The sequence below is a fragment of the Eutrigla gurnardus genome (genome assembly GCF_963514095.1).
Source record: "Eutrigla gurnardus genome assembly, chromosome: 12".
NCBI classification, from domain to species: Eukaryota; Metazoa; Chordata; class Actinopteri; order Perciformes; family Triglidae; genus Eutrigla; species Eutrigla gurnardus.
In genome coordinates this window covers 25,673,387-25,695,936 of record NC_139926.1, presented here as the reverse complement: position 1 = coordinate 25,695,936, position 22,550 = coordinate 25,673,387, and the positions used below count along the sequence as shown (strand labels likewise).

At 42.8% G+C, this 22,550-nt stretch overlaps 1 protein-coding gene across 2 annotated transcripts in view; it reads left to right on the top strand.

Moving 5' to 3' along the window:
- LOC311022303 (uncharacterized protein) overlaps window positions 1-19,395 on the top strand; it is a 101,741-nt gene extending 82,346 nt beyond the window's left edge. Inside the window, exons 7-9 of one of the 2 annotated variants that reach the window (XM_084023475.1) lie at window positions 17,757-17,902; window positions 18,938-18,994; window positions 19,108-19,395. The gene's annotated coding sequence lies outside the window, so the exon portion shown is untranslated. Of the gene's footprint in view, window positions 1-17,756; window positions 17,903-18,892; window positions 18,995-19,107 lie in introns of both variants that reach the window. The other variant, XM_084023476.1, reaches the window with a different exon arrangement.
- Window positions 19,396-22,550: the final 3,155 nt, after the last annotated feature.

Sequence of the window (22,550 nt, the reverse complement as noted above, 5' to 3'; positions counted from 1 at the left end):
GGTTGTTCGCATTGTAATAAACTCGCAAATTTGCGACTTTTTTCAAGGTAAGCGGTGAAAAGTTCAGTTTCAAGCTTCATCTTCACTGACAAAAGTAGAGCTTTTTCCTAGTCTTATCGTAATAAACTCACAAATTGCGACTTTTAGAGAGCATTTTTTCAACACATTTGAAATCCCCGACTTGTGAAAGTCAAGAGAGGTAACTCTGTAAAGCTTTGCTATTGAGGAGTAAGAAGTGCCCTTCAGGTTGTAAGGGAGAGTGAGTGGGGGCTGTATGGGGGTATGTAAGAGTTTCTATTTAAACCCCCTCCCCCCCTCCCCATCGGCTTGTTGTCCACCAGCCCCTCTCTGGCTGTATGAAGTCGGAGCCACAGAGCTAAGAACAGGGGAGTGATTACAACTTCCTTGGGTGTGAATGGTGCAGATGTCGGCCCGGCCTCGGCGAGGCCGAACAATGTCCTCAAAGGCGTCGGGACACAATGGGGCCTCCCCCCCCCCCCAAAGCCGGAGATGTCTCTCTATAGCAGCTTGCAGCGCGGGGATGCTAAGCAGGTGGCACAGAGACCGGAGAGGACAGAGACCCTTTCAAGTCCCCCCCCCCTTTCAGCTGAAAAAGCATCAGTATAACGTGTGTGTGTGTGTGTGTGTGAGGACTCGCTGTGGATTTGTCTTCTGTGGTCAGTCTGGGCATTAGCGTCTGGAGGTGTCATTTAGCTGTGGATTAGCCAGGCTGCCCCCCCCCCCCCCCCCCCCTCCCTGAGAGGAGCTGGGGTTGATGCTCGCCGGCGTCTTTTCCTCTGATATGGAACGACTCGGTCCAAGATTGAGAGCTCTCGGCCTCTATGTGAGGAAGATCCCCCCCCCCCCCCCCCCCCCCCTACAATCCCTATTCTTATATATATCATCCAATCATGAGCCGGTTCAAACAGCAGCTACAGGGACAATCAGGTGTTCTCACATATTGTTTATAACACTTTCTATGAAGGTCATGGATACAATGCATCATAAGCACTTTTATAAGATTAATAATGCATTTATTAAAGGCGTTATAAATGTTTACAATCATGCATGAAGTATTATAATTGGTGGACATAATTTATTATTAAGTTCAGCATTCATAACGATTTATACCTCCATGTGTTTGAAAGGAGAATCCTGGGTTCAGAAATTTAGACTTTATGATCTGTTATGAAACGTTAGAGCAGTTCTCTGTGTCTTTATAATAGTTTGGTAACCCTTTATTTTTCTAGTGATGGATTATTATGTACTTATGAAAGTATATTTGGTTATTTATAATGACTGAGTAGTTGATAAGGGGTAGGATTAGAATTTAATAGTTTTCCTTGCTTCAATTTTTGATCAATTTTTCTTTTGTTTTGGTTTTGTTAAATTCAAGTTAAACATTATTCATAAAGCACATTTTAAACAACCAACGGTTGTTCAAAAGTGCTGAACAAGTCAATAAACAATACGAATCAATAAGAAAAATACACATAAAATACAGTAAACGGGTGTCTTACTCATCCTGAACTGATAAAACCTTCATTCATTCAGTCATTTATTCATATTTATGTCACTTTTTATCACCAGGACTTCTAACAAAACCTTTAAAACCAGCTTATAAAATGTTAATGTATTATTTACACTGATATTTTTGTTTGTGTACAAAAACACAAGCTCTTCAGGATTTGGCAGATTTAATTACGACAGCGAGCAGCCCGCCGCGTGTTTCCGACAAAAGAGTGAGAATAATTTGCTCTCCGCTTCCCGGCGACTGCGTGGCGTCGCCGTGGCGTCGCCGTGGCGTCGCCGTGGTTTCTGTCCCGGGCCCAGCGGAGAGCGCTGAGGGACCCAAATGAAGGAAAGGAGTCACCTGGCGTCCCCAAACACACACACACACACACACACACACACACACACACACACACACACACACACACACACACACACACACACACACACACACACACACACACAAACGCACACACACACACACACACACACTTCCCAAGGTCTCTCGGAGTTAACATGTAATGAATAAATTAATATCTAATGAAGGAGAGGGGGGGCATGGATTTCGTGCCATCGAGGTTGAAGACGCTAAATGCTTGTGAATTGACAAATAAACATCAGAAGAAGGAGGAAGAGAGCGCTGCTAAATACTCTGTGTTCTCCCGCTGGGCTCATTTGAGCGGAAGTTAATGTCATCTGTACTTTCCTTCGTTTTCTGTCTTATTTGTGTTTTTATCTAGCGAGGTTCACGCTGGAACGTCGCTTTCATCACAGTGTGGGCTGATTAAAGATGTTTGACTCTTGGAAGCAGGTTTTTTTTTTCAAGAATAATTGTTTCAGAACAATGAGCAAATATTATTTATCACACTTACAAGAGCCTCGTATTCATTTTTGGAAGTCAGATTCTCCAAATGCATCACTTCCTCGCCCGCCAACGACCTCACCTTCCCTCCACGTTGCCTCGGCGTGTACAGTACGCGTCTCCTTCTTTTCCTCTCCTCGTATCTTTTTGTCATTGAGGGATTTTAATGCGTCACCGGCACACGTGCGAGCGGCGTCCTGCTGAGGCCGTCGCTAATGTCGAGGCCCCCCCCGTGAGAGTACATTATCTTTGAGCCGTCCTATTATTCCGGAACAGTATTGACTTCTAATGTGCCTATTTCCACGTCCCTGGATATCCACCGTCATTACGGAGCAAAACCATCAATCCATTATTCTCATCTGTCGTCGTTATCGCCGGCAATACTCCCATTAGTTTAAGTTCTCTTGTTTAGCCCCTCTTAATTAACGCAAATGGCAATTTCCCCGTCCGACGTAAGTAGACACAGAATTCATCTTGGCAGAGGCCACGTGTCGAGATGTTCCCTCGTTGTTTGGAAAAGAAAAATTAAAAAAGGGTTTGATGTGAGAAGAACTGTAGGAGACACAAACACCAAGCTGTGTTTTAGCTCATCAATAAACCTAAAAGAACACGATGCTTCAAAAAACTCCTCGCTTTAGGAAGCTATAAAAGAAGATATATGTTCATAATGAGTTCCATGCTCATCTGTAGCACCTACTGTAATATATGTTGCATAAAAAAATACCCTGGATTAATCACCCTTAACATCCCTCTTTTTACATTTAACTTTACCTTTACGTTTAATTTATCTAAATTCATAAAGAATATTGTGTGTATTTGTGTGTTTTACATGTGATACTTGTGTGTATTTCTGTGTTTTCCATGTGATACTTGTGTGTATTTCTGTGTTTTACATGTGATACTTGTGTGTATTTCTGTGTTTTACATGTGATACTTGTGTGTATTTCTGTGTTTTTCATGTGATACTTGTGTGTATTTCTGTGTTTTTCATGTGATACTTGTGTGTATTTCTGTGTTTTTCATGTGATACTTGTGTGTATTTGTGTGTTTTACATGTGATACTTGTGTGTATTTGTGTGTTTTACATGTGATACCTGTGTGTATTTGTGTGTTTTACATGTGATACTTGTGTGTATTTCTGTGTTTTACATGTGACACTTGTGTGTATTTGTGTGTTTTACATGTGATACTTTGGCCAGAGGACCGCCTGACTGCATTTCTTGTTTTGATGGCTGCATCGCCGGCAGAAGTGCACGTTAACAATGGAGGAAAAGAAAGGCCTGTAAAAGTGAGTGGAAGTTGGCTGGGCAGAAACAAGGGAAAGGGAAACTAATCAAACAGACCAATCAGTGTCTGTGCTGAGTGTAAACAGTGTGGTTGCCAGAGGTGAGACATATTAACCTCTACCCTGAATCCAACGGGATATTCTTAGCTCTCTGATGGTGAAGCATTTTTCGGGTCTGCACTTTGATGCACGAGAGGAGGAATCAGTGCCGGTCTGCACGTTGGCTGACTCCTCAGAGGAAATACCGCAGCTTTTCTCAGGCCACGGTGCCACTATACAATGAGTCTAAGGCCATCCCTGGGCTGCAGCCATGCATTGTGGGAAACGCTTGCCCTTTGCTCTGGGAAACACAGACGTTGGAGTCTTTTCTTTTAGAGTTCTTAAAAATGAGTCTTTGTTTTTCCGTTCCTCGTTCGATGTCGTCGTCGGTGTGTGATTGAAGTCTGACTGCGTGGCGTCACAGTGTTCATTACCAGTATTTATTTATTTTTAGCCAGAACCATGTCATTATAATGTCAGCCCACTAAAGAATAAATACAACTAAGAAGGAAGGGAAAACTAACACGAATAATTTGATTGGAAAACAGCTAAACCAGCAGGTGTCTGATGATCCAGCCGGATTGTTAAATACAACATAGATGATCAAAAATGAGAGAAATGAAACAAAAACAAAAAAATTGGGAGGAACATCATAAATAAAGTAGATAGTTCATTTGAATGTATTTGTATCCATTTTACTGCCACACATAAAATAATGACACATTTCTTCTTTATGATGCTGATTTTTAAAGGTGCAGTGTGTTGGATTTGGCGGCCTCTAGTTGCGAGGTTGCAGATTGCAACAACTGAAACTTCTCCCCGTGTGCCAAATACATTGAAGAACTTTACGAAAGCGTAAATTCTTAATTGCAACTATAGAACCTCTACAACAAGAACTAAGATAATTAAAAACTTAACAAGTCTTATTGTCAGGTGATCATACACTCAAAAAATGAACTTATTAATATGTTATTCCATTTAGATTCCATTCCTTTCACCTCTAACAGTAAATCAAATCACTCTGTCGATGCGTTTCCGTGCCGACGGCTGCGATATGACGCCATAAAGGCTTATTCCAGAGAAAGGAACAGGATTTTGTAAGTGCAATTAGATTCCCCTGATATTGAGTGTTAACGTGAGCTTCCCTTCTCCGCGGGAGTCGGAGGGAAGCACGTGTACCGTACCTCCGTCTCAGATTTACACGGATAATACTCGGTTACGACGCAGAGCTGAAAACATTTTGACTTTATATTTATAGACATATTTTTTGGTGAAAAGCGTGTAACGTCGCCTCCATTCCGATCCCCCGGGAGTACGTCTCGTGGAAGTGTAATAAAAGACTTATTTTATTACATTTTAGAGCAAATGTCTGCAGTAAATCTGAAATTATTGTTCACATTTGTGCGTGAGATTTTCTTTGTCTGACACCTAAACGAGAGCTGGTTTTTGGGCAGGTGCTCCATAAATCGGCGGTGTGTCAGCGGCCGCACCAGAAACAACAGAATCCCTCACCGTTCTCCCCATTCTTGTGCCGTGTTTGTGCAGTGACATCATCCGACAGCTGACAGATTGATCGCCCCGTCGCTCCGTTCTCAGGCGAGAGGGGGCATTGTAAGGTCGCGACCTTGAGGATAGAGGAAATGGTTGCGAATAAGCAGGGGGTCATCCTTCTGCTGATTCTTCGGGACGACCAACCCCTGCGTCACCTGGCGAAACGGAGGTTCGTCCACCGGGGGCAATACCCGCCCTGGTGGCCAACAGCCCCCCCCCTCTGCTCCGCTTACAGCGCGGCCCAGGAGAACAATAAAGCAGTGTCAGTTTCTACAGGAAGATACAGACAAAGTGAAAGAGGAAACAATTCGTCCACAACAGGACACGCGGCCGCGGAGGATAACCAGCCTTCAAAGATGCTGTGTGGGGTTTGGGCGAATCAGAATAGTTTGGAGGTGGCGCACTTCAAAAGGCCTCGCCGGCGGCTCCCGTACCGACTCGTGTTTTTCCTGCTATTCTTGTGGCTTTGGTTTGGGGTTTGCTATAAGTAGCCTCGGCATCCTGTCCCCTCTTGGTCTCAGGTGGATAGAGGGGTTTTGTTTTTGTAGCTGCAGCCCGGCCTCTTAATGGCTCTCTGTGCTTCCACTGCTTCTGTTGGCAGGCCTGATTGGCTTGTTAGCGATGTGTATATATCACACGAGAGAGCTGTCAAAGACCTTTAACACACAGAACACACCGATATGGACTTGGCTGCCAATATTTAGATATTTTAATTATTCATTTGTGACAGATGCAACACTTTAACGGGGAAACTTTTTACCCAAACCAGCGTCTGTCTGTCGACGGCGTATCAGGTATGTAGGAAAAAAATAAAATGGAGCCGAGAGAGGGGGCAATATTACGAGAAAAAAAGTTGCAAATTTGCGAGTTTAAAAGAAATATAGCCGATATATAAACAAGTTGCTTAACTTAAATTGCTACTTTATAAAAACGTGCAGATTAGCTACCTTGTTACGGTGCTAACAACCGCCGTTTATGTTGTTTCACTGAGGAAGTTAACATGTTGCATGTTCACCAGATGTTTGCCGTTGCTATGATTGAAAGCTACCGTTAGCATCTTAGCCCAACTGCCCCGATCAATAAACACCCATAAGATAACAATTTGTCCTCATATAAATAAAAAACAATAAAAAACATCAACATCATCACCCTAAGGCGCGGTGTCACACGTTGGGATGATTCATTAGAAAAATAAACGTACATTCATGGGAAGGTAGCTAGCATCGTAATAAACTCGCAACTTTGCGACTTTTTGTAAGCAGTTAGAAGTTCAGTTTCAAGCGTCATCTTCAGTGATAAAAGTCAAGCTTTCTCCAGGTCTGTATCTAATCCGGTCACAGGTGTCACCTCCTTTATTCCCTCTTTTCTTTATCCTCAGCCCGACATTTAAGGACGTATTACTGAAACACAATATCGGAGCAGTGAGCACTAACATTTTAATAACGTGGATATTTGAGACTCTGTGGTTTTTGTTAATGTCTTCAAATCCTCTTTGTCCCTGTATCGAGGGAGCATCTGGTCCACGCCGGTCCTAAGTGTCACTGTATCCGCCTGGATCCCCAGAACCGCCCCGATAAATACACGCTTGGAACGCCGGGCTGCAACTTTTATTTAGCGAGGCCGTCTGTCTACCTTTCTCGGCCCTGTCCTCGCCGCCTCCTTCAGCTTTTGTGTCCTTTTGAAACACGCGTGGTTTGGGGGGGGGGGGGGGGGCGGTCTTGCCGGTCCACCTTCGGCTCCTCCCACAATGCTCGGAGGCACACATGGCCCTATTGTTGGGCGTGATTAGCGTGCACTCGGCGAGCGGGGTCGCTCGGCGAGCCACTAAGCGGACTGAGTAACCTCTGCGGTGTAATTACGTACAGTCTGTGGTAACCTGGTGGTCTAACTCTAAACCAGAGTGCACCTCTGCCCCCCCGACCCACCTGCACCTTTGTTAGCCAGACTGGGTGGCTAACAAAGCCCCCTCAACCTTCCCCTTTAATGGCTTTCAACGTTGTTTGGCTTTCCTCTCCACCGCCCTGCAGTACCGGGGGTCACCCCCCCCATTAATTACAGCCTCCTGGTGATTACGGGGTGAGAGGGAAAGTGGAGTTTATCAGGAGTGTGGCGGGTCCAAACAAGGGGGGGCGGCTTCAGACTGTTTATTTAACCATGCTTAGTATCTCTGGGTTAAATATGTCTGTGCCATTGTTTCCTCGTGACCCCTTGACCCCCGCTGCCTGAAATTAATCAGGCTCATCCGCGTCTGAGGGTTCAAGGTTTTTTCATATTTTGTTGGGTTATTTGACAGCAGAGATGTTTAACCTGGGGGTCCCGGACCCCTAGGAGGGTCCCCGTAATGATTTGATCTGGATCTTCTTTTCTTTTTATTTTCGTCACCCGTACATGAATACCACCTATATTTAGAAAATATAAATCTTCCTGTTTAATATTATGCTGAGAAATTCTGATGTAGAAATGCAAAAATAGAACAATTATTATTTAAATGGCTTAACATCGTATCCATCCATCATTACAAAGTACTGTTATACTCTATAGGCTGCACTTCACATTATTATTGGCCTCTTTAATAAGGAACATTATATGATATGAAATAGGGGGTCCCTCCACCGGGTCTCTGTAGGCCTTGGGGGTCCCTCCACCAGGTCTCTGTAGGCCTTGGGGGTCCCTCCACCGGGTCTCTGTAGGCCTTGAGGGCTGAAGACCTCTTATGTCATGACATAGTTATACGTATATGGTATTTTATTTTATTCATCTTTTACCTCTAAGCCGTGCTCAGTAAAAAGAAAAGAAAAAGGGGACTCACACATGCTAACGGGTGCAATCTCAGTCTGGCATCCTGATTGTGAGTCGTCGTGGACAATGAGGGCGGAGGGAGAGAGCGGGGGAGAGGGAAATGTGCAAGGCAGCTTTCCATTATGAGATAGTGTGTATTACTGTAATCCAGAGGGCCTCCTGCTCGCTGTGGCGTGTGCCAGACTCCTGGGTGGGCAATCTCAGAGACGGTGGGGAGGCCAGGCTTATTTTCTGGGCACATTTGGCATGGCCTATATGGCTGTTAGAGGAACGAGAAGTGGAACAGAAGTCATAAAAAGACGCTTTTGGGTGGCTTTAAGGGAAACTTTTTGGTTTTTTTAAAGCGCTAGAGGTTAAAGGTGGACTTTATCTGTCTTTTATTAATGCTTGTACTTCTGTTTGTATTTGAAAGTCTCGTATTCAAATATAAATAGAAGTAGAAGCAGGTTCTTCTGGTATGATGATGAGTGTTTTGGGCCTTTGATACAGTTTGGTAATTGGTTCCTCCGGTCTCAGACACACACAGTATGAAGGCCTGAAGTCCCCTCCCTCTGGATCTGGAACAGCCTCAGGAGACCCCGATCTCCCCTCGATGTTCTGTCTGACAGCTTATCAGAAGGGCAAAAATAATGATCTATAATAACAGTTTTAACTAAGCTTGAATTGTCTGGTGAAGTAAGGATAATTAATATGATTGATTTATTACATTCTTCCAGCTCAAACACGTCGTATTCACAAAGGCTAAACGCCCTCTGTTATACGCGGAGGAGGCGGTGAATCTCACATCGCCATAGTTACGGAAACAACAATGACGATCGTCCCAAGGTCGCGACCTCGCGTGACCCGAGTTCACGGGGAGGCTGTCTGGGGTTTCCTAAGAATAATAAGTGGGAACTCTTCACTTCCCAGACCTCCCAGTAACCCTGCGGAGCGGGGGAGATTTACGAGGACCCCAACGACGACTCCCCTGATTGGCTTTATGGCAGGACTTCCAGTCCGCATCTGTACTACTGTCATTCAGGGGGGGGGGGGGGGGGGGATGAAGAACCAGAACCATCGGTGTCCGTAGCAACGAGCACATGTTGCTGCTGGTGTAGCGCCGCTGCGTTCCCCTTTGAACTTGTAAACTGAAATATACTGTACTCGCATGGATGAACAGCTGACTTTCACTCTAATAGACACACACACACACACACACACACACACTGGCACTAGTGGAGACATACATGGGTCACCTGGCAGGTCATGCCCCCCCACTGGTCAGCCCTGCTGTACGAATGCATTGATTACGTGCTTGTCTGCAAGCATGCAGTGAAGCATGTGCATTTTAGTATCTGCACATTCCCTACGTGGGCACAGGCTTTGAAATCTGTGTGTGTGTGTGTGTGTGTGTGTGTGTGTGTGTGTGTGTGTGTGTGTGTGTGCGTGTGTGTGTGTGTGTGTGTGTGTGTGTGTGTGTGTACAGTAAGGAATATCTTTAACCACAGAATCTTTATTGGCCCTCGCTGAAGGACCAGAGATAGCATCGAGCTCGTTAAACTCGTTAGCAGGAGGAGGTGATTTATATTATACTAGTATATGTTATTATTATTTCATCATTGCTGTGTATGTATGATATATTGTTTTCATACGTTCTGATGTGTTTGATGTTGTGATCATGAATCAGTCGTTTTTTAACCAAAATGGCCAAAGACAAAGGAAGAAAGCTCCGCTGTGAAACTCATTAACAGTCTCGTCACGCCTGAAATACAAATTAAGAACACGTCTGCTGAAAAGTTACATTTCTGCTTGGCTCTGTTTTGCACTGCTGTTGTCAGCTCATTGTCTGTTTGCTTGTGGAAGTAAAAAAAGAAAAGAAATGTAAAAGACGAAAGAAAATAAGGAGAAAAGACGAAATAAGGAAAATGATTAATTAGCTATAAGCCAAGGTCAGGAAGTGAAACAACTAAACAGCAGCTGAGAGGACGTGACTCGTGTTCAAGGTGTTGGACCCTGTGACCCATCGCTAAGCCCCGCCCCCTCTGCTGCCACTCAAAGCTGTCAGAGCTATGGAGCACACACTGTCACTGCAGACATTTTTGGGAAAAGGAAAAAGCAAACAGAAGCCCGAAGCAAACAATATTCATTTGAAGGATTTATTTAGGATTTCAAACCGATTCATATTCACAAATATAAAAACCACCACGTCACCTGGAGATGCAATTCAATGAAGGAACAACACTGATGCTGTCTTCATTCACAAGCTCCTTTATTTTGTTGCAATAAGAAGAAAAAAAAGTGATGGATAATTCCAAGTGAAGTACATTCATTTGAAAACGTACAAAACGAGTAAGATTAGTGTCTCTGTGCAGGAATCACTACATGTCACTTTGGTCTGATCGGCCGGTCTGCGATGGAGGGGTGAAAGGTCACGATGACCGCCCGGCTAACAGCACATGAAGGACGACCTCCAGCTTGAATGGCGGCGTCTCGGTCGGTGGCTTCCTGTCTCCACTCAGAGAAGAGACGATAAATCCTGTGAGTCGTACCAAACCTCAAACTGTTCGGTGTCGGCCGTCGGATCGCATCACATTTTTTTTTTTTTTTTTTTTAAGCAGTGTTAGACTACCACGCAGACACCAAGTGACCCACAAGTGCTTTAAATGAATCTGGGCCCGCTAATAGCTGACGAGGAGACACCCCCGGGGCAAACCGTGAAATATGTGCAAGGACCCATGACCACTGAGATAATAGCCCCCCCCTCGTACTCCAGACCATGGACTCTCTCCGTCCACTCTCCTCCACTCCCACCCAGGTTTGGAGGGGCTGGTCTGGGACAGATGGTGAGATGAGGCCCCTGTATCTCCTGCAGGGGGGGGGGATGCCTCGTGGGTGATATTAAGACAAACACAAATGCATCACCCACCAGTTTAATAGCTGTTTTATTATGATTATGCTGCTGGGGATCAGAATAATAATAACGTGTGTACTGCAGTTCTGTAATGGCTACATCATATCTATACGCTGGAAAACAGCGTGTGGTGTTTTTATTTATTAATAGAACAAGAAGCAGAAGCTCTTTGTTGAGCAGCTTTATAGTGGAGGCTTTCTAAATAGGAGCCACAGTGGGTGGGTGCAGGCTATTTCCTGGAGTTTTCAAGAAGAAGAAGAAGAAGAAGAAAAAGATGGAGAAGAAGGAGAAGAAGAAGAAGAAGATGGGGGCAGCTCTAATTAAAGCCAAAGGGAGAGTGTCATCTGCTGTGAACTGGCGACGAGGGGGCCACAGCGAATCAATGGAGGGCCAGCACCACCATCATCATCATCAACAGCTTCCCGATCAGAGCAATTGGAGGGGAACAAAGAGGAATGAGACAGACTCCTACCACCTGTGCAGAGCGAGAGAAAGGCGAGGGAGGGGGGGAGAGAGACAAACAAACAGATAAGAGAGAGAGAGAAGGAAGACTGAGGCGCCGCGGTGGAGATTTGTCGTCTCTTCGTTGAGGGCGGGCGATTTTGTCATCATCATCATCATCACCGTGGACATCTATGTCGATAAACAAAGCTGCAGTTGTATGAAGATGATCTAAAGACCCCTAAAAATATATATGGATTTTTTATTTTTTGCGGCTACTAGGCGTCAAAATGTTCCTGGCGATATAAAAAAAGAGTATTTAGACTCTTGAGCCCTTCAGCGAATCACTGCCCGCCTGTCTGCGAAAACCGCCGGAATCGGATTCTTACGCAAACACGAGCACATCAACGGCCGTTCTCATGGAATTAGCATTCCCAAATGTTTTCTCAAGACGAATGTGAATGCCACTATTTTTGTCTCATAACGCTGCACTCTCAGATAACTGCCTTTTGAATAAATGAAGTCTGACAAGAGGAATCTGCATACAAAAACACAGCGGGTCTGGAGGGCGGGCGGCATGGTCCGCTGGTGAGGGCCTCCGGAGCTCGCACTCAATCTCTTCATTCACTGGCCGCTCCTTATGGACTCGTGGTCCCTTTTAAATGGCCGGCTCTGTTTATCCCCTTTTCACATTGGAGGCTAGTGGAGCGGTGAAGCGTACAGCCGCACATTAAGTCCTCTGTGCTGCCGACTCCCACCTGCACATTCACCGGCTGACTCACAGAAACGCTGGGAATTCACATTCAAGATGCTCTGAAAAAGGTCTGCAACACAAACGTGACAGAGAAAGGAACGACGTCGTCGTGACTTCAAGCGGGATCAGATTCATGGTGTTTAGAAAAAGATTGCATTAGAATGAGAATTTATAAAAGTCGTAGTTTAGCATGTCGAAATCATAATATAGAGGACTGACAGCAGGTTTGTCATGGTAGTGTGGTGGTCAGTACTGTCACATTGCAGTTGAAAGGTCATGGGTTAAAGACCAGGTTTGGGATCCTTCTTTAAAACATGATAATAAAAGTCACGAAAAGTCATTGAGAATGCTTTCTACAACTTTCTTCCATATGACTTTTCATTGGCATTTTATACCGTGACTTTTTTCAACATACTATACTTAATTTTTTTCGTGACTTTTTTCGACATACTATAATTAATTTTTTTTCTGGACTTTTTTCGACATACTATACTTAATTTTTTTTCTGGACTTTTTTCGACATACTATACCATGACTTTCTTTTCATATTTTTTGTCATACTATACTATAATTTTTCTGTGACTCTTTTCCAAATTCTATACTTTTATCTTTTTGTGACTTTTCTCGACATGCTATACTTTTATTTTTTACGTGACTTTTCCACATGCTATATATACTAAGACTTTTTATTGACATTTTATACTATGACTTTTGTGACTTTTTTCCAACCTACTATAAAATGACTTTTCTTCGACATACTACGACCTTTCTTTGACACGCTATACTACGCATTTTTGTTACTTTATATTATGACCTTTTTCATGACTTTTTATCAGCTATGGCTATGTCATTGTTTGTGTACAATATAAATATTTTTGATAGAAGGAACCTAAACCTGGACTTGAACCCACAACCTTGTGACTGAGAGGCAACCATGCTAACAACTAGACCACTCATACTACATGTTTCTATGATTTATTTCCAACATATGATACTATAATATAACAAAAGTCATAGAAAAGTCAGTCTAGCATGATGTAAGAGTCATTGTATGGTATTATTATTAAAAAAGTAATATTATACTATGACATGTCACGAAAAAACCCATTAAAAAATTGCAGGACGGTTTTCATGTGCATTAAACTTATCTGTTCCACAGTGCACATGAGCAAGGCACTGTGTCAATAATAAAAAAGCGTGATTGAACCGAACAGTCTTTCCAAATCAGACAACATTCAATACATAATCAAGATCTTGTGTGTTTTTTATTCATTTATTCAGCGACATCCAGATTATCACATAACAAAACCTGTTTATTGTCTGCTGTTAAATATGCAGACAAACCTGCCCTCATGCTTTATTTCATCCTGGATAAAGCTTACATTAGGAGACGGCGCCACCGCTGCTGGCAGCATCATCCCGCGTGGCGCTGGTGGGCATATAGAGCAGTCGTTTTCAAAGCAAAGTGCCATCTCCATATGTTCACCGCGATAATCTTTCATCCGCCGTCCCTGACTCCGGCTTCGCTCCCTTTCTTTGCCTGTGGCAACAATTTTTTTTATTTCTGCATCAATTAGCACAGTGATTAATACAACAAGCAAAACAGTTTAGAGGTAATGCGGCACAATTAAGCATCTCTCGCCGTCATAAAAGGGTATGCTAAACACTCACACCGCCACTTCCTCTGCCTGGAATGGAGAGATGTGTTCGCTCCCTCATTCATATGCTTTCTGGGATGGAAGTGGAGCGTTTGGCTTTGTGCTATGCCCATCGCCACATTAATCTAATTATAGATAGCTGAAAATGAGTCTTGCAAATCAACACCCCCCCTCCCCACACACACACACACACACACACACACACACACCCACACACATACACACACATTGTCCCCTAAATTGGAGAGTGAATGCTTTTCAATGAAGGGCCTTCTTCAATGTCGCCAGTGAAAAGGCACCGTTCTACACGGTGATGTAGTGGTTAGCACGGGTCCCTCACAGTTGGTTCAAGGAGGGTTGTTGTTTCAAGTCCATGTTTGAGTTCCTTCTGTTAAAAAATGAATAGTATAGTGTTTCGTAAAAGGAATTAAAAAGGCAAAATATAGTATCTAAAAAATAGTAATATTATAGTTTGTCAAAAAAATCTGAAAAAAGTCATTGTATAGTATATCGAAAAAAGTCACGAAAAAAGTCACAAAAAAATCATTATATACTTTATCAAAAAAAGTCACGAAAAATGTCATATAGTTTGTCGGAAAAAGTCACGAAAAAAGTCATATATCGAAAAAGGTCTCGGAAAAAGTCACGAAAAAATCATTATATAGTTTATCAAAAAAAGTCACGAAAAATGTCATATAGTTTGTCGGAAAAAGTCACGAAAAAAATCATTATATAGTTTATCAAAAAAAGTCACGAAAAATGTCATATAGTTTGTCGGAAAAAGTCACGAAAAAAGTAATATATCGAAAAAGGTCACGAAAAAGTCATATATCGAAAAAGGTCTCGGAAAAAGTCACGAAAAAATGATATAGTTTATCAAAAAAAGTCACGAAAAAAGTCACGAAAAAGTCATAGTATGTCAAAAAAGTAATTGTATAGTTTATCGAAAAAAGTCACGAAAAAAGTAATATATCGAAAAAGGTCACGGAAAAAGTCACGAAAAAAATCATTATATAGTTTATCAAAAAAAGTCACGAAAAATGTCATATAGTTTGTCGGAAAAATTCACGAAAAAAGTAATATATCGAAAAAGGTCACGAAAAAGTCATATATCGAAAAAGGTCTCGAAAAAAGTCACGAAAAAATTATATAGTTTATCAAAAAAAGTCATGAAAAAAGTCACGAAAAAGTCATAGTATGTCAAAAAAGTAATTATATAGTATATCGAAAAAAGTCACGAAAAAAGTCATATCGAAAAAGGTCACGGAAAAAGTCACGAAAAAATCATTATATAGTTTATCAAAAAAAGTCACGAAAAATGTCATATAGTTTGTCGGAAAAAGTCACGAAAAAAGTCATATATCGAAAAAGGTCACGAAAAAGTCATATATCGAAAAAGGTCTCGGAAAAAGTCACGAAAAAATGATATAGTTTATCAAAAAAAGTCACGAAAAAGTCATAGTATGTCAAAAAAGTAATTGTATAGTATATCGAAAAAAGTCACGAAAAAAGTAATATATCGAAAAAGGTCACGGAAAAAGTCACGAAAAAAATCATTATATAGTTTATCAAAAAAAGTCACGAAAAATGTCATATAGTTTGTCGGAAAAATTCACGAAAAAAGTAATATATCGAAAAAGGTCACGAAAAAGTCATATATCGAAAAAGGTCTCGAAAAAAGTCACGAAAAAATTATATAGTTTATCAAAAAAAGTCATGAAAAAGGTCACGAAAAAGTCATAGTATGTCAAAAAAGTCATTATATAGTATATCGAAAAAAGTCACGAAAAAAGTCATATATCGAAAAAGGTCACGGAAAAAGTCACGAAAAAAATCATTATATAGTTTATCAAAAAAAGTCACGAAAAATGTCATATAGTTTGTCGGAAAAAGTCACGAAAAAAGTCATATATCGAAAAAGGTCACGAAAAAGTCATATATCGAAAAAGGTCTCGGAAAAAGTCACGAAAAAATAATATAGTTTATCGAAAAAAGTCACGAAAAAGTCATAGTTTGTCAAAAAAGTCATTATATAGTATATCGAAAAAAGTCACGAAAAAAGTAGTATATCGAAAAAGGTCACGGAAAAAGTCACGAAAAAATCATTATATAGTTTATCAAAAAAAGTCACGAAAAATGTCATTTATCAAAAAAGGTCACGGAAAATGTCATGAAAAAAGTCATAGGATATCGAAAAGGTCACGAAAAAAGTCATAGTTTGTCAAAAAAAGTCACGAAAAACGCCACACACACACACACACACACTCCCCTAAACCGGAGTGCTACTCTCCAAACGCCCCAATCATCGCCGGTGGAAAGACACCATTCACTTCGCTTTTGTATCCAAACTTGTGGCCTTTTTTTTTTACCCATCTGCCCCCCGTTTTTTTCTAATTACGAAGCCGTGGGCGCGGGTGTGGCGTGCATGGGTAAATAGAGCTGTAGGGGCCTGTCATGTGGTAGCGACTGGAGAGAGGGTCCTCGCAGCGCTGAGGGATGAGATGATTGGCTGTGATTGACGGCTACCTTGAGACCGGCCTGATGGAGTTGTCAAAGCTGTGTGTGCTAACAGCCTGTTTCCTTACCTCTGCAGATGTACTCTGCTCCGCTGTACTGCACACACACACACACACACACACACACACTTTCCATCATTAAGAACATCCTGGGAACTCAAATATTTATTAAGGACAATGGTTTCTGAGATGCAACACGAGAAGACAGATTTGTGCTTTCGGAGGGTTATTCTAGTACAAACAAGCTTCACGCTGCCACCTCGTCCACATTACACTCTTGTTTTTCCTGAGCCGTTATCTGAGGGTGCCGTCTTGGTGCTAACACCGAGGGTGTGTGTGTGTGTGTGTGTGTGTGAATGAACACAATGGCAATCCTACATCTGGGAACTCAGTGGGAAAAACTATCCCATTTCTCACTTGTGCTGTTGGAGAGGGTGTTCATTTTTACAAGGTGGATAGTGTTACTACCAAATTGAAGTTGCTCAAAAAAAAAAAAAAAGTCCCTGTGAAAATCTGGTCATGAGCGTTAAAGCTGGGATTTTTTATTTATTTATTTATCTTCCGACTGGCACTATTCATCACTCGTGGGGTGGAGGTCCGCTGAGAGTTGTTTATGGTGGGCTGGATCCCCCCGAACGCCTCTCAGAACAGGAAAATATCATAAAGAGAATTATAGTCAACTAAACTTATGCAGTTTATGGGGAATTTCATTTTTTTTAATTCTTTGACACTCAAATGTGTTTTCATCGCATGTAAACAGATTTATATTGTATTGGCAAGAAGCTCACGATACGATACATATCACGATACTTCGGTCATGATACAATACATATCACAATACTTTGGTCACAACATGATACAATACATATCACAATACTTTGGTCACAATACAATACGTATCATGATACTTTTTTCACGATACGATACTTATCACGATATTGCGATATAAATAAAGATGAAAACACAAGTACCTGTATATGTACATCAGATGATATTGATCTCCATTTTATTAATTCCCATGGAATTCACTGGAATAAATATTGAAAATAAAATGAAAAAGGATAAAGTACTGCATTCACAACGCGTCTAAACATGAATCTTGAAAGTATCGCAATATATTTCCGTATCGATATTTTTACCCATCATTAATGTTCATACATTTTAACTTAGCGAAGGGAAAAGTTGTGTCACGGCTCTGAACTCTGGTGTGAAGTGACTGGATTTCATCTTAAGTCTTTCTTTCCTCCTCTCTCTCGTTTTCGTCTCGGGAACAAAAAGCCAAGTGTGCTTAGCCGTGATCCAGATCAAGGGTCCCCTCGCTTCTTCCTCCCAGGGAAAAAACGGGCGGAATAACAAACATGGCCGACCGTGGAAAACCAGCCATGTATACCTTCTGTCGGCTCCAGACTCCCACATCTGTGCTGCACCTCTCTTCTGTCTCCCGCACAGCTGCTGCCGAGGCTGGGGAGGCTTCAGCGCCTCGCGGGGCTCCCGCCGCCGCCGCCTCGCCCCCCCGGGGACGCGGTGACTGGCACCCCCAGACTGCCAACCAGATGATGGATCCCACCAGGAGAATCAGACGTGACAGGAGGGAGGTGAGGCTGCAGGACCGGCCACCACTGAACCTGAGGACGAGGGCTAACGCGGTCAGCCGCCGCCGCCGCCTCAGCTCTGTGTGTGAGTGTGTGTGTGTGTGTGTGAGACATGTTTGTGTAAATGCATGTATGTTGAATGTCTGTGGGTGATTTATTTTGGCACATGCAGTCACTTTTTTTTTTTTTAACTCACATTCTCCATCTGGAACCGGAGCTTTATTTTGAAAGCTGACAGAAATATATTAATCGAGTTTAAACTTTAAATGTTTGTCATGTCTGTCTGCCACGACGGCGTGTTTACGGCCACTGTAGGAAAAAAAAGAAAAAAAAAACGGAACCGAGCGAGAAGGGCTATTCTGAGGGAAAAAATCGCAAAGTTGCGAGTTTTTAAAGTAGCAAATATGCGACTTCATAAACTCGCAACTTTGCGTTTTTTTTTCTCTGAATATTGAAGGCCACTGCGGGAAAAAAAAAGCAGAGATAGGGGGAAAATATTCAGAGAAAAAAAAAGTTTGCGAGTGTGTGTGTGCGAGAATATTGCCCCTCTCTCTTGGCTCCTTTTTTTTTTCAAGCAAATTTGCTACTTTAAAAACACTACTATATTATGGTGCTAACAACCGGCATTTATGCTAGCTAACTTCTCTTGAATGTACGTTTACGAATGTGTATGTTTATGTTTTTAATGAATCATCCCAACGTGTGACAACGCCTCGTTTAAGGTCCTTAGGGTGATGATGTTGATGCTTACTTTTGCTTTTATTTATTTGAGGTCAAATTGTCATCTTATGGGTGTTTTATTGATCGGGGGGTTGAGCTACGATGCTAGCGGTAGCTTTCACTTGTCAAAGCAACATGTTTACTTCCTCTTATAAGTGAAATAGCGTAAATGTTGGTTGTTAGCACCGTAACAAGGTATCAAATCTGCAAGTTTTTATAAAGTAGCAAGTTTGTTCCTTTATAAAGTCACAAATTTGCAACTTTTTTCCTCAGAATGTTGCTCCCCCTCTCTCGGCTCCATTTTTTTTCCTCCTACAGTGGGCCATCGTATGTTGGCGAACAGGAAGTGGAAGACATTTTTGCATAAGCCAACAGGTGAGTCCAATATATCTATCTGATAATTTGTCATTCAGAGTTATTTAATACAACATGTTTAAAGCATCGGGCTGCACTCAGCATATTGTTTTGTCATTTCCTGGCATGACCAGCTTGATCTTGTGATACCAGCTGGATGAAAGCTTGGTTCCTGCCCCGCGGCGTCCCGCTGAGCCATCGCCTCAACCAGACACTGTGATGGTAAGTGACTGCTGTAATTGTTCTGCTCCCAGCTCTCACACTTCAGCCGACCAACTGGCTCTCTCTCTCTCTCTCTCTCCGGTCGTGCCACATTGCCCTGGCTGAGTCGGACACCCACGCCATGGGGATCTAACACAACTGTACAGTTTGACGTTGATGTGGAATCTCTCTCAGACGAGTCTCATCCGAATAAAATGTGATACGATAAGAAATCTGTATTTAGTGATGTGTTTGATGCTGCAAAATTAGACTTTTTTAACACTTCCACTGGTGCACCAATATAATGGAGATGAACGTCATTTTCATTTATGGTGGGAAAAAAAAAAATATATATATTTTTTTGTTTACATAATACATTGTTTCAGAGGGTCAAATCTGGGCTGATAACACAAAAAAAAGTGTTTTTTTTAGGAAAATGACACGTGATTATGATGTGATTACAATGATGCTATAATTACATATTATTTCATCACTGCAGATATTTTTATTAAAAAAAAAGCAGCCGTCACGCATTAGAAAAACCTCTGCATCACCATCTCGCCGTGTTTTTTTTCTTCATCGTCATCTTTGGAGACATTATGCATGCACTCGAACGCTCTCATTGCCTCATGTAGCCTCACTGCACCAGCACACACACACACACACACACACACACACACACACACACACACACACACACACACGAGGACGAGGGGAGGGTTCTTACTCGCTGTACTGTACATCAAATATTAAATTGTTTACCACGCCGGCGTGCATACTCGTCTCCAGTCTGTTTGAAGTGACAGTCGCCGCCGCCGCAGCGTCGTGGGGGCAAAGTGGATCAGCCGTCGTCGTGCAGCGATAGAGACCTGCTACTGTAACTAAGACACTCATTTGCCATTCGCTCTGTTGTGACACACACACACACACACACACACACACACACACTCTGGAAAGGCACCAACGCTGCATTAGTCAGGACTGACGCCACGGCTGTCTTGGCTTCTGGGTGTTAACGTTGGAACCCTGTCGTGGTCTCACTGTTCATTTGCTTATGTAACAAACGTCACACGGCGAGGAGGAGGAGGAGGAGGAGGAGGAGGAGGAGGAGGAGAGGAAGAGCGGAGGAATAGTAAACCATAGTAAACTGTTGTGCAGAGGAAAAGGAGGTTAAATATGTGTGTTCGATTCTGCAGCGACTGCAGCAATCTGCCTGCCTTCACCTACGAGGTCTGAATACACACACAGTAACACACACCTGTGATTACACACACACACACACACACACACACACACACACACACACACACACACACACCCCTCAGGGATCCCGTGTGCCGGGCTTTTATCCGGGCCCCTAACTGGCCAGTAGTGGAGTCGGGGACCCGGTGAATAATTCACTATATTTACCTGCTCCATCTCCTCAGCGCTGCTAATGTTTGTATTGCAGCACGAGTAAATGAATAAATAAATATAGAAATGAAGCACTAGGTGAACATGAATGCATAAATAAGTTAAAAAAAGAGAAGGAGCAGTGGAGGGAGGCATGTCTGAGCCAGAGGTATGTTGCCATCTTCTGGTATCGGAGTCAAACTTCAGGGAAGCAGAGCTTCACTGCTGCTGTTTGGGATTTAATGGAAGTTATGATGTAGCACTTCAATTAAACTTCATTATATTTCATAGTTTCACATGATAACTTTTATCCTCGCTGCTTTATATTGTAAATGTTATGATTTTGAAACTGATGGAGTTGAGTTTACGGGTTGTTTGCCAGAAATGTCGATGCCTTTTTTTTCACGTGTTGGTCTAATTTGCATGTATGATTATCCACATATGCCCTCCTGTTCCACGACGGCTCGGAGAATGATCCGCGCTGTGGCAGGGTGTTAATTGGCTTTGGCCCCGCGGCGTGTGTGTGTGTGTGTGTGTGTGCACCTCCACACCGGTGTGTTTGCGTATGTCAGCATGTTTCTGTGTCTCCGTGGCCCCTCGGCTCGTCGTGGCCCTCCAACCGGTCTGAGTGGCTCCTTCCTCTGCTGCTAACATGAGCTCTGAGCCCCCCCTCCCCCCCCGTACCTGTCTGGACCCGGAGGGGGGTGGAGCTCCATCCAAACACAGCTGGCCAGTTATTGACTTCCATTTGAATCATATTCTGAGGAGATTATCACGTCGTCTTTGTTTCGAAAAAAAATCGGAATCGTCCAAATTCATAATTTCAAGCTTTGTAAAAACTGGATTTATGATTTTGAATGTTCTAATTATTAACTTAATAAGTAACTAATAGTGATTTCAGACACATGCGACTTGTTTTGGACAGAATTTCACTGAAGCTTGTGCAGAAAGTGACACCAACTGTGTAAAAGCATTTCTTTGAATTCATTGTAATTGTAATTAATTGTTAGTTTTTAGTCCTGTGGGATTCGTGCTCACGGGTCTCCTGGATGTGTGTGTGTGTGTGTGTGCGCTACACCAGCATGCGTGTCATCACGGCGGTGGCGGCGATGTCCCGGTCCAGGACTCTGGTGACCCCCAAGTGTTGAAGTTTGTGAGTCTGCGTGGCTCTGATGTGGTCGGCAACATGAAGAGGAGTTTCCTTCTGTGCGACTCTACTGTTGTGTGTTTGCTCTGCTGTCCGTCGTGTAAACTTTTATTTTGGCGGGTGTCAACATTGGCGGGGGATGCCACGCTGAGTGGGCACATAACCCAGAAAGTGCCAGAGGACAATCAACACCGTCGCCAAGCGCACACACACACACACACACACACACACACACACACACACACACACACACACACACACACACACACACACACACACACACACACTCTTTCCTGTCTTGCCTGCGGGGAGACAGCTGTGTCCATCAGGCCGTGAGGTGACATCGGTCGCACACTAAGATCACGGCGGCTCTTCTGGCTGTTTCCTGCAGACACACACACACACACACACACACACACACACACACACACACACACACACACACACACACACACACACACACACACACACACACACAATAGTGATAAACACTTATTCCCAGAGTTGGATGAAAAACATTTCTGATTGTGTAAATACATTTAAAACCACACAGATGCGTGACGGTAATGTTTTAATGTGAGAAGAGAACGATTGGTTAAAAAACGTTTAGGGATTCAAACGTGGAGCGGGCGGCGGCGGCAAAACTATAATTATAATTAGACAGATAATTCAGTCAACACAAAGACTGAAGACAGATTTTTTTTTCCTCCTCCCCTTCATTCATTTTCAGTTTTGCAGGCCTCACTTCACTCTATTAAAAGCCTTTCATGTGGTGCTGGCAGCAATGGGAGAAGCAATGTTTTGAATGGTTCCAGAATAATGAGCGGGCCATCGGAG